The sequence below is a fragment of the Dunckerocampus dactyliophorus genome, unplaced genomic scaffold (assembly GCF_027744805.1).
Source record: "Dunckerocampus dactyliophorus isolate RoL2022-P2 unplaced genomic scaffold, RoL_Ddac_1.1 HiC_scaffold_34, whole genome shotgun sequence".
In the NCBI taxonomy this organism is placed as follows: domain Eukaryota; kingdom Metazoa; phylum Chordata; class Actinopteri; order Syngnathiformes; family Syngnathidae; genus Dunckerocampus; species Dunckerocampus dactyliophorus.
Window position 1 is genome coordinate 112,501 of NW_026559870.1, and position 9,307 is coordinate 121,807.

Sequence of the window (9,307 nt, forward strand, 5' to 3'; positions counted from 1 at the left end):
GAGGACAACTGGGTCAGACGGGTCGTCTCGATCTCGCTACCGATAGGTCGGGCAGAGTGCGACACGCGTGTGACGAGGGGACGGCGAACCGCTGCCTCGGCAATCATCGGCTTCACGGGTGCCATGTGCACTTGCCCATTGAGGCCAACCCGCAGGCTGGAGGAGCCGTCCGCCCGAACACCGGCACCACGGCCGGCCGGCGGGGGCCCTCCAAAGGCGGGTCTGGTTTACCGCTAGGTCAGTGGGGGCTCAGGGGGTTGGGGTGCGTGCGAGCGCGGCCGGGTGGGGGGCAATGGCCCCCCGGGTGGCCGCGCCGGAGGTGTCACTCGCCTCCAGTGAGCACTCGGCTCCTCTCTGTCGGACACCCGGAGGTGAAGCGCGGGCCCTGCTACCGCGCCGGAGGTCCCACTGGCCTCCAATGAGCACACTCGGCTCCTCTTTGTCGGACACCCGGAGGTGAGGCGCGGGCCCCTCTTACCCGCGCCGGAGCCTCAGCTTGCCTTCCAGTGAGCTGGGCTCCTTTTTTATTTTCTTTGGAGTGGGCCACCCGGAGGTGGAGAGCGACCCGCAGACGAAGCACGGCCAGGGGCCGCCGGATGCCGCCCATGGCGGGCGCTCCCACTCCTCTGACACCTGCGAAGCAGCAAAGTGCTCCTTTTCGATTCCTTCCGCCACCCGGAGGTGGAGCGCGGACCCAGCCACCGCGCCGGAGCGAGCAGCAGCCTCGCTCCGAGTGTGCGCCCGCAGACGAAGCACGGCCAGAGGCCGCCGGATGCCGCCCATGGCGGGCGCACACACTTTTCTGACACCTACGAAGCACCCAAGTGCTGCTTTTTGGGATTCGCCACCCGGAGGTGGAGCGCGGACAAAGCCACCGCGCCTAGTGTGCACCCGCAGACGAAGCACGGCCAGAGGCCGCCGGATGCCGCCCATGGCGAGCGCACACACTTTGCGGACACCTCGGATTGGCCACCCGGAGGTGGAGAGCGACCCGCAGACGAAGCACGGCCAGGGGCCGCCGGATGCCGCCCATGGCGGGCGCTCTCGCTCCTCGGACAGCTCCATCGGCGCAGCATGGCGCTCGCGGTCGTCATTACCCGCTGGCGAGGCGCGGCCAGGGCCGCCAGGCGTCGCCTATCGCGTGCGCAAACTCCCAGCAAGCACCAACGTGCTCCTTTGGATGTTGTCATCCGGAGGTGATAGCGCGGCCCGGGCCGCCTGACGCGGCCCATCGCGGGCGCTCCTCGTCGGACACCTGCGTCACACAGCCTGGGTGCCAGCTGTGGAGTGACACTTGGAGAAAAAGAAGCACAAGTCACTCATATAAAAGTTCCCGTTCCCTTTTGTTTGTGTCACGCTTGGAAATGCTTGAGAGGTGACACTTTGTCAAATTTGCAGCTGGTGTCTCATCATCATCATCACCGCTGCTCATCAGCCTTCCTTGGATGCCTGCCATGCACGCGGCCCAACGGGGCACTCAGATGGGGTGGGCAGCCCGGACCGCCTTGCGCGGCCCAACACGGGCGCCCAGGGGGACGCGGAAACCCGTTTTAGAAAATAACCTCCAGGGGTTTTCCAAGAGCGGCACAGCCCCAGCTCACGTCCGTGTTTCAGTGCGTCAAAAGCGGATTCAAAAGTGTGCTTTTCTCGGTACTTCCCCTGGAGGTCAGTGTTTCTAAAAACTGGGTTTCCGAAATCGTGCTGGAGGTGTTTTGGTCAACCAGGAAAAATGGCATTTACGGGAGAGGGTAAAGTATACCCCCCCCCCCCCCTCTCGGCTGATTTACCCTCTCCCGTAAACGCGTTTTTTCCTGGTCGACCAAAACACTCATTGACTCCCATTCATTTGACACTTTGTCATTTTTTCAGCACTTTTTTCGCGCATTGGGTACTCCGCCCATTGACTCCCATTCATTTGACACTTTGTCGTTTTTCCAGACCTTTTTTCACGCATTGGGTACTCCGCCCATTCACTCCCATTCATTTGACACTTTGTCGTTTTTTCAGCACTTTTTTCGCGCATTGGGTACTCCGCCCCATTCACTCCCATTCATTTCACACTTAGAAAAATCATCCGAGCGGCTCTCCACGCATTTTATAGCCGCTTTGGGGCTCCAGCCGCCTCGGCCTTCATTTCTGACTAGGCTCGTGTGGACTTTGTCGTTTTTTCAGCACTTTTTTCGCGCATTGGGTACTCCGCCCCATTCACTCCCATTCATTTCACACTTTGAAAAATCATCCGAGCGGCTCTCCACGCGTTTTATAGCCGCTTTGGGGCTCCAGCCGCCTCGGACTGCATTTCTGACTAGGCTCGTGTGGACTTTGTCGTTTTTTCAGCACTTTTTTTACACATTGGGTACTCTGCCCCATTCACTCCCATTCATTTGACACTTTGAAAAATCATCCGAGCGGCTCTCCACGCGTTTTATTTGGGGCTCCAGCCGCCTCGGACTGCATTTCTGACTAGGCTCGTGTGGACTTTGTCGTTTTTTCAGCACTTTTTTTACACATTGGGTACTCTGCCCCATTCACTCCCATTCATTTGACACTTTGAAAAATCATCCGAGCGGCTCTCCACGCGTTTTATAGCCGCTTTGGGGCTCCAGCCGCCTCGGACTGCATTTCTGACTAGGCTCGTGTGGACTTTGTCGTTTTTTCAGCACTTTTTTTACACATTGGGTACTCTGCCCCATTCACTCCCATTCATTTGACACTTTGAAAAATCATCCGAGCGGCTCTCCACGCGTTTTATAGCCGCTTTCAGACTCCTGCCGCCTCGCCTGCACTTCCGCCTCGGTCCGTTAGGATTTAGGCCTTTTTTCAGCACTTTTTCTCCGTTCCTCCGGGGCGACAGCGGCTCTCCACGCATTTTATAGCCGTTTTCAGACTCCTGCCGCCTCGCCTGCACTTCCGCCTCGGTCCGTTAGGATTTAGGCCTTTTTTCAGCACTTTTTCTCCGTTCCTCCGGGGCGACAGCGGCTCTCCACGCATTTTATAGCCGTTTTCAGACTCCTGCCGCCTCGCCTGCACTTCCGCCTCGGTCCGTTAGGATTTAGGCCTTTTTTCAGCACTTTTTCTCCGTTTCTCCGGGGCGACAGCGGCTCTCCACGCATTTTATAGCCGTTTTCAGACTCCTGCCGCCTCGCCTGCACTTCCGCCTAGGTCCGTTAGGATTTAGGCCTTTTTTCAGCACTTTTTCTACGTTTCTCCGGGGCGACAGCGGCTCTCCACGCTTTTTATAGCGGTTTTCAGACTCCTGCCGCCTCGCCTGCACTTCCGCCTAGGTCCGTTAGGACGTGGGCCTTTTTTCAGCACTTTTTCTCCGTTTCTCCGGGGCGACAGCGGCTCTCCACGCTTTTTATAGCCGCTTTGGGGCTCCAGCCGCCTCGGCCTGCATTTCTGACTAGGCTCGTGTGGACTTTTTCAGCACTTTTTTTGTGCATTGGGTACTCTCGCCCATTGACTCCCATTCATTTGACACTTTGTCATATTTTCAGCACTTTTTTTGTGCATTGGGTACTCTCGCCCATTGACTCCCATTCATTTGACACTTTGTCATATTTTCAGCACTTTTTTGGCGCATTGGGTACTCTCGCCCATTGACTCCCATTCATTTGACACTTTGTCATATTTTCAGCACTTTTTTTGTGCATTGGGTACTCTCGCCCATTGACTCCCATTCATTTGACACTTTGTCATATTTTCAGCACTTTTTTGGCGCATTGGGTACTCTCGCCCATTGACTTCAATGCATTTACTGCAACTCCTGCCTGTGTCCGCCAGAGGGCGTCTGGCTTAACAGCGGCTCTCCACGCTATTTCTATCCGCTTTGAGGCTCCAGGCAGCTCGGCCTGGGTTTCTGAATTTCTCCCTTGACACTTTGTTACTTTTTCACCTTTTTTCTCATTTCATCCAGGGACACAGCGGCTCTCCACAGACTTTCCCGCGGCCCCTGGGCTCCAGGACCCTAGGCATGGGTTTCTGCCTAGCTCCCTTGACACTTTGCCATTTTTTCACCTTTTTTCTCATTTCATCCAGGGACACAGCGGCTCTCCACAGACTTTCCCGCGGCCCCTGGGCTCCAGGACCCTAGGCATGGGTTTCTGCCTAGCTCCCTTGACACTTTGCCATTTTTTCACCCTTTTTCTCATTTCATCCAGGGGCACAGCGGCTCTCCACAGACTTTCCCGCGGCCCCTGGGCTCCAGGACCCTAGGCATGGGTTTCTGCCTAGCTCCCTTGACACTTTGCCATTTTTTCACCTTTTTTCTCATTTCATCCAGGGACACAGCGGCTCTCCACAGACTTTCCCGCGGCCCCTGGGCTCCAGGACCCTAGGCATGGGTTTCTGCCTAGCTCCCTTGACACTTTGCCATTTTTTCACCCTTTTTCTCATTTCATCCAGGGCAACAGCGGCTTTCCACAGACTTTGCAGCCGCCCCTGGGCTCCAGGACCCTAGGCATGGGTTTCTGCCTAGCTCCCTTGACACTTTGCCATTTTTTCACCTTTTTTCTCATTTCATCCAGGGACACAGCGGCTCTCCACAGACTTTCCCGCGGCCCCTGGGCTCCAGGACCCTAGGCATGGGTTTCTGCCTAGCTCCCTTGACACTTTGCCATTTTTTCACCCTTTTTCTCATTTCATCCAGGGCAACAGCGGCTTTCCACAGACTTTGCAGCCGCCCCTGGGCTCCAGGACCCTAGGCATGGGTTTCTGCCTAGCTCCCTTGACACTTTGCCATTTTTTCACCCTTTTTCTCAATTCATCCAGGGACACAGCGGCTCTCCACACACTTTAGAACCGCCCCTGGGCTCCAGGCAGCTCGGCCTGAGTTTCTGAATTTCTCCCTTGACACTTTGCCATTTTTTCACCCTTTTTCTCAATTCATCCAGGGACACAGCGGCTCTCCACACACTTTAGAACCGCCCCTGGGCTCCAGGCAGCTCGGCCTGAGTTTCTGAATTTCTCCCTTGACACTTTGCCATTTTTTCACCCTTTTTCTCATTTCATCCAGGGACACAGCGGCACTCCACAGACTTTACAGCCGCCCCTGGGCTCCAGGCAGCTCGGCATGGGTTTCTGCCTAGCTCCCTTGACACTTTGCCATTTTTCCACCCTTTTTCTCATTTCATCCAGGGACACAGCGGCTCTCCACAGACTTTGCAGCCGCCCCTGGGCTCCAGGACCCTAGGCATGGGTTTCTGCCTAGCTCCCTTGACACTTTGCCATTTTTTCACCCTTTTTCTCAATTCATCCAGGGACACAGCGGCTCTCCACAGACTTTACAGCCGCCCCTGGGCTCCAGGACCCTAGGCATGGGTTTCTGAATTTTTCCCTTGACACTTTGCCATTTTTTCACCCTTTTTCTCATTTCATCCAGGGACACAGCGGCTCTCCACAGACTTTACAGCCGCCCCTGGGCTCCAGGCAGCTCGGCCTGAGTTTCTGAATTTCTCCCTTGACACTTTGCCATTTTTTCACCCTTTTTCTCAATTCATCCAGGGACACAGCGGCTCTCACAGACTTTAGAACCGCCCCTGGGCTCCAGGACCCTAGGCATGGGTTTCTGCCTAGCTCCCTTGACACTTTGCCATTTTTTCACCTTTTTTCTCATTTCATCCAGGGACACAGCGGCACTCCACAGACTTTACAGCCGCCCCTGGGCTCCAGGCAGCTCGGCCTGGGTTTCTGAATTTCTCCCTTGACACTTTGCCATTTTTTCACCTTTTTTCTCATTTCATCCAGGGACACAGCGGCTCTCCACAGACTTTGCAGCCGCCCCTGGGCTCCAGGCAGCTCGGCCTGAGTTTCTGAATTTCTCCCTTGACACTTTGCCATTTTTTCACCTTTTTTCTCATTTCATCCAGGGACACAGCGGCTCTCCACAGACTTTGCAGCCGCCCCTGGGCTCCAGCCAGCTCGGCCTGAGTTTCTGAATTTCTCCCTTGACACTTTGCCATTTTTTCACCTTTTTTCTCATTTCATCCAGGGACACAGCGGCTCTCCACAGACTTTGCAGCCGCCCCTGGGCTCCAGCCAGCTCGGCCTGAGTTTCTGAATTTCTCCCTTGACACTTTGCCATTTTTTCACCTTTTTTCTCATTTCATCCAGGGACACAGCGGCTCTCACAGGCTTTAGAACCGCCCCTGGGCTCCAGGACCCTAGGCATGGGTTTCTGAATTTCTCCCTTGACACTTTGCCATTTTTTCACCCTTTTTCTCATTTCATCCAGGGACACAGCGGCTCTCCACAGACTTTCCCGCGGCCCCTGGGCTCCAGGACCCTAGGCATGGGTTTCTGAATTTCTCCCTTGACACTTTGCCATTTTTTCACCCTTTTTCTCATTTCATCCAGGGACACAGCGGCACTCCACAGACTTTACAGCCGCCCCTGGGCTCCAGGACCCTAGGCATGGGTTTCTGCCTAGCTCCCTTGACACTTTGCCATTTTTTCACCTTTTTTCTCATTTCATCCAGGGACACAGCGGCTCTCCACAGACTTTCCCGCGGCCCCTGGGCTCCAGGACCCTAGGCATGGGTTTCTGCCTAGCTCCCTTGACACTTTGCCATTTTTTCACCTTTTTTCTCATTTCATCCAGGGACACAGCGGCTCTCCACAGACTTTCCCGCGGCCCCTTGGCTCCAGGACCCTAGGCATGGGTTTCTGAATTTCTCCCTTGACACTTTGCCATTTTTTCACCTTTTTTCTCATTTCATCCAGGGCAACAGCGGCTCTCCACAGACTTTCCCGCGGCCCCTGGGCTCCAGGACCCTAGGCATGGGTTTCTGCCTAGCTCCCTTGACACTTTGCCATTTTTTCACCCTTTTTCTCATTTCATCCAGGGACACAGCGGCTCTCACAGACTTTAGAACCGCCCCTGGGCTCCAGGACGCAAGGCATGGCTTACTCTCGCCCATTGACTTCAATGCATTTACTGCAACTCCTGCCTGTGTCCGCCAGAGGGCGTCTGGCTTAACAGCGGCTCTCCACGCTATTTCTATCCGCTTTGAGGCTCCAGGCAGCTCGGCCTGAGTTTCTGAATTTCTCCCTTGACACTTTGCCATTTTTTCACCTTTTTTCTCATTTCATCCAGGGACACAGCGGCTCTCCACAGACTTTGCAGCCGCCCCTGGGCTCCAGGACCCTAGGCATGGGTTTCTGAATTTTTCCCTTGACACTTTGCCATTTTTTCACCCTTTTTCTCATTTCATCCAGGGACACAGCGGCTCTCCACAGACTTTACAGCCGCCCCTGGGCTCCAGGCAGCTCGGCCTGAGTTTCTGAATTTCTCCCTTGACACTTTGCCATTTTTTCACCCTTTTTCTCATTTCATCCAGGGACACAGCGGCACTCCACAGACTTTACAGCCGCCCCTGGGCTCCAGGCAGCTCGGCATGGGTTTCTGCCTAGCTCCCTTGACACTTTGCCATTTTTCCACCCTTTTTCTCATTTCATCCAGGGACACAGCGGCTCTCCACAGACTTTGCAGCCGCCCCTGGGCTCCAGGACCCTAGGCATGGGTTTCTGCCTAGCTCCCTTGACACTTTGCCATTTTTTCACCCTTTTTCTCAATTCATCCAGGGACACAGCGGCTCTCCACAGACTTTACAGCCGCCCCTGGGCTCCAGGACCCTAGGCATGGGTTTCTGAATTTTTCCCTTGACACTTTGCCATTTTTTCACCCTTTTTCTCATTTCATCCAGGGACACAGCGGCTCTCCACAGACTTTACAGCCGCCCCTGGGCTCCAGGCAGCTCGGCCTGAGTTTCTGAATTTCTCCCTTGACACTTTGCCATTTTTTCACCCTTTTTCTCAATTCATCCAGGGACACAGCGGCTCTCACAGACTTTAGAACCGCCCCTGGGCTCCAGGACCCTAGGCATGGGTTTCTGCCTAGCTCCCTTGACACTTTGCCATTTTTTCACCTTTTTTCTCATTTCATCCAGGGACACAGCGGCACTCCACAGACTTTACAGCCGCCCCTGGGCTCCAGGCAGCTCGGCCTGGGTTTCTGAATTTCTCCCTTGACACTTTGCCATTTTTTCACCCTTTTTCTCAATTCATCCAGGGACACAGCGGCACTCCACAGACTTTACAGCCGCCCCTGGGCTCCAGGCAGCTCGGCCTGAGTTTCTGAATTTCTCCCTTGACACTTTGCCATTTTTTCACCCTTTTTCTCATTTCATCCAGGGACACAGCGGCACTCCACAGACTTTACAGCCGCCCCTGGGCTCCAGGCAGCTCGGCATGGGTTTCTGCCTAGCTCCCTTGACACTTTGCCATTTTTTCACCCTTTTTCTCAATTCATCCAGGGACACAGCGGCTCTCACAGACTTTAGAACCGCCCCTGGGCTCCAGGACCCTAGGCATGGGTTTCTGCCTAGCTCCCTTGACACTTTGCCATTTTTTCACCTTTTTTCTCATTTCATCCAGGGACACAGCGGCACTCCACAGACTTTACAGCCGCCCCTGGGCTCCAGGCAGCTCGGCCTGGGTTTCTGAATTTCTCCCTTGACACTTTGCCATTTTTTCACCTTTTTTCTCATTTCATCCAGGGACACAGCGGCTCTCCACAGACTTTGCAGCCGCCCCTGGGCTCCAGGCAGCTCGGCCTGAGTTTCTGAATTTCTCCCTTGACACTTTGCCATTTTTTCACCTTTTTTCTCATTTCATCCAGGGACACAGCGGCTCTCCACAGACTTTGCAGCCGCCCCTGGGCTCCAGCCAGCTCGGCCTGAGTTTCTGAATTTCTCCCTTGACACTTTGCCATTTTTTCACCTTTTTTCTCATTTCATCCAGGGACACAGCGGCTCTCCACAGACTTTGCAGCCGCCCCTGGGCTCCAGCCAGCTCGGCCTGAGTTTCTGAATTTCTCCCTTGACACTTTGCCATTTTTTCACCCTTTTTCTCATTTCATCCAGGGCAACAGCGGCTCTCCACAGACTTTCCCGCGGCCCCTGGGCTCCAGGACCCTAGGCATGGGTTTCTGCCTAGCTCCCTTGACACTTTGCCATTTTTTCACCCTTTTTCTCATTTCATCCAGGGACACAGCGGCTCTCACAGACTTTAGAACCGCCCCTGGGCTCCAGGACGCAAGGCATGGCTTACTCTCGCCCATTGACTTCAATGCATTTACTGCAACTCCTGCCTGTGTCCGCCAGAGGGCGTCTGGCTTAACAGCGGCTCTCCACGCTATTTCTATCCGCTTTGAGGCTCCAGGCAGCTCGGCCTGAGTTTCTGAATTTCTCCCTTGACACTTTGCCATTTTTTCACCTTTTTTCTCATTTCATCCAGGGACACAGCGGCT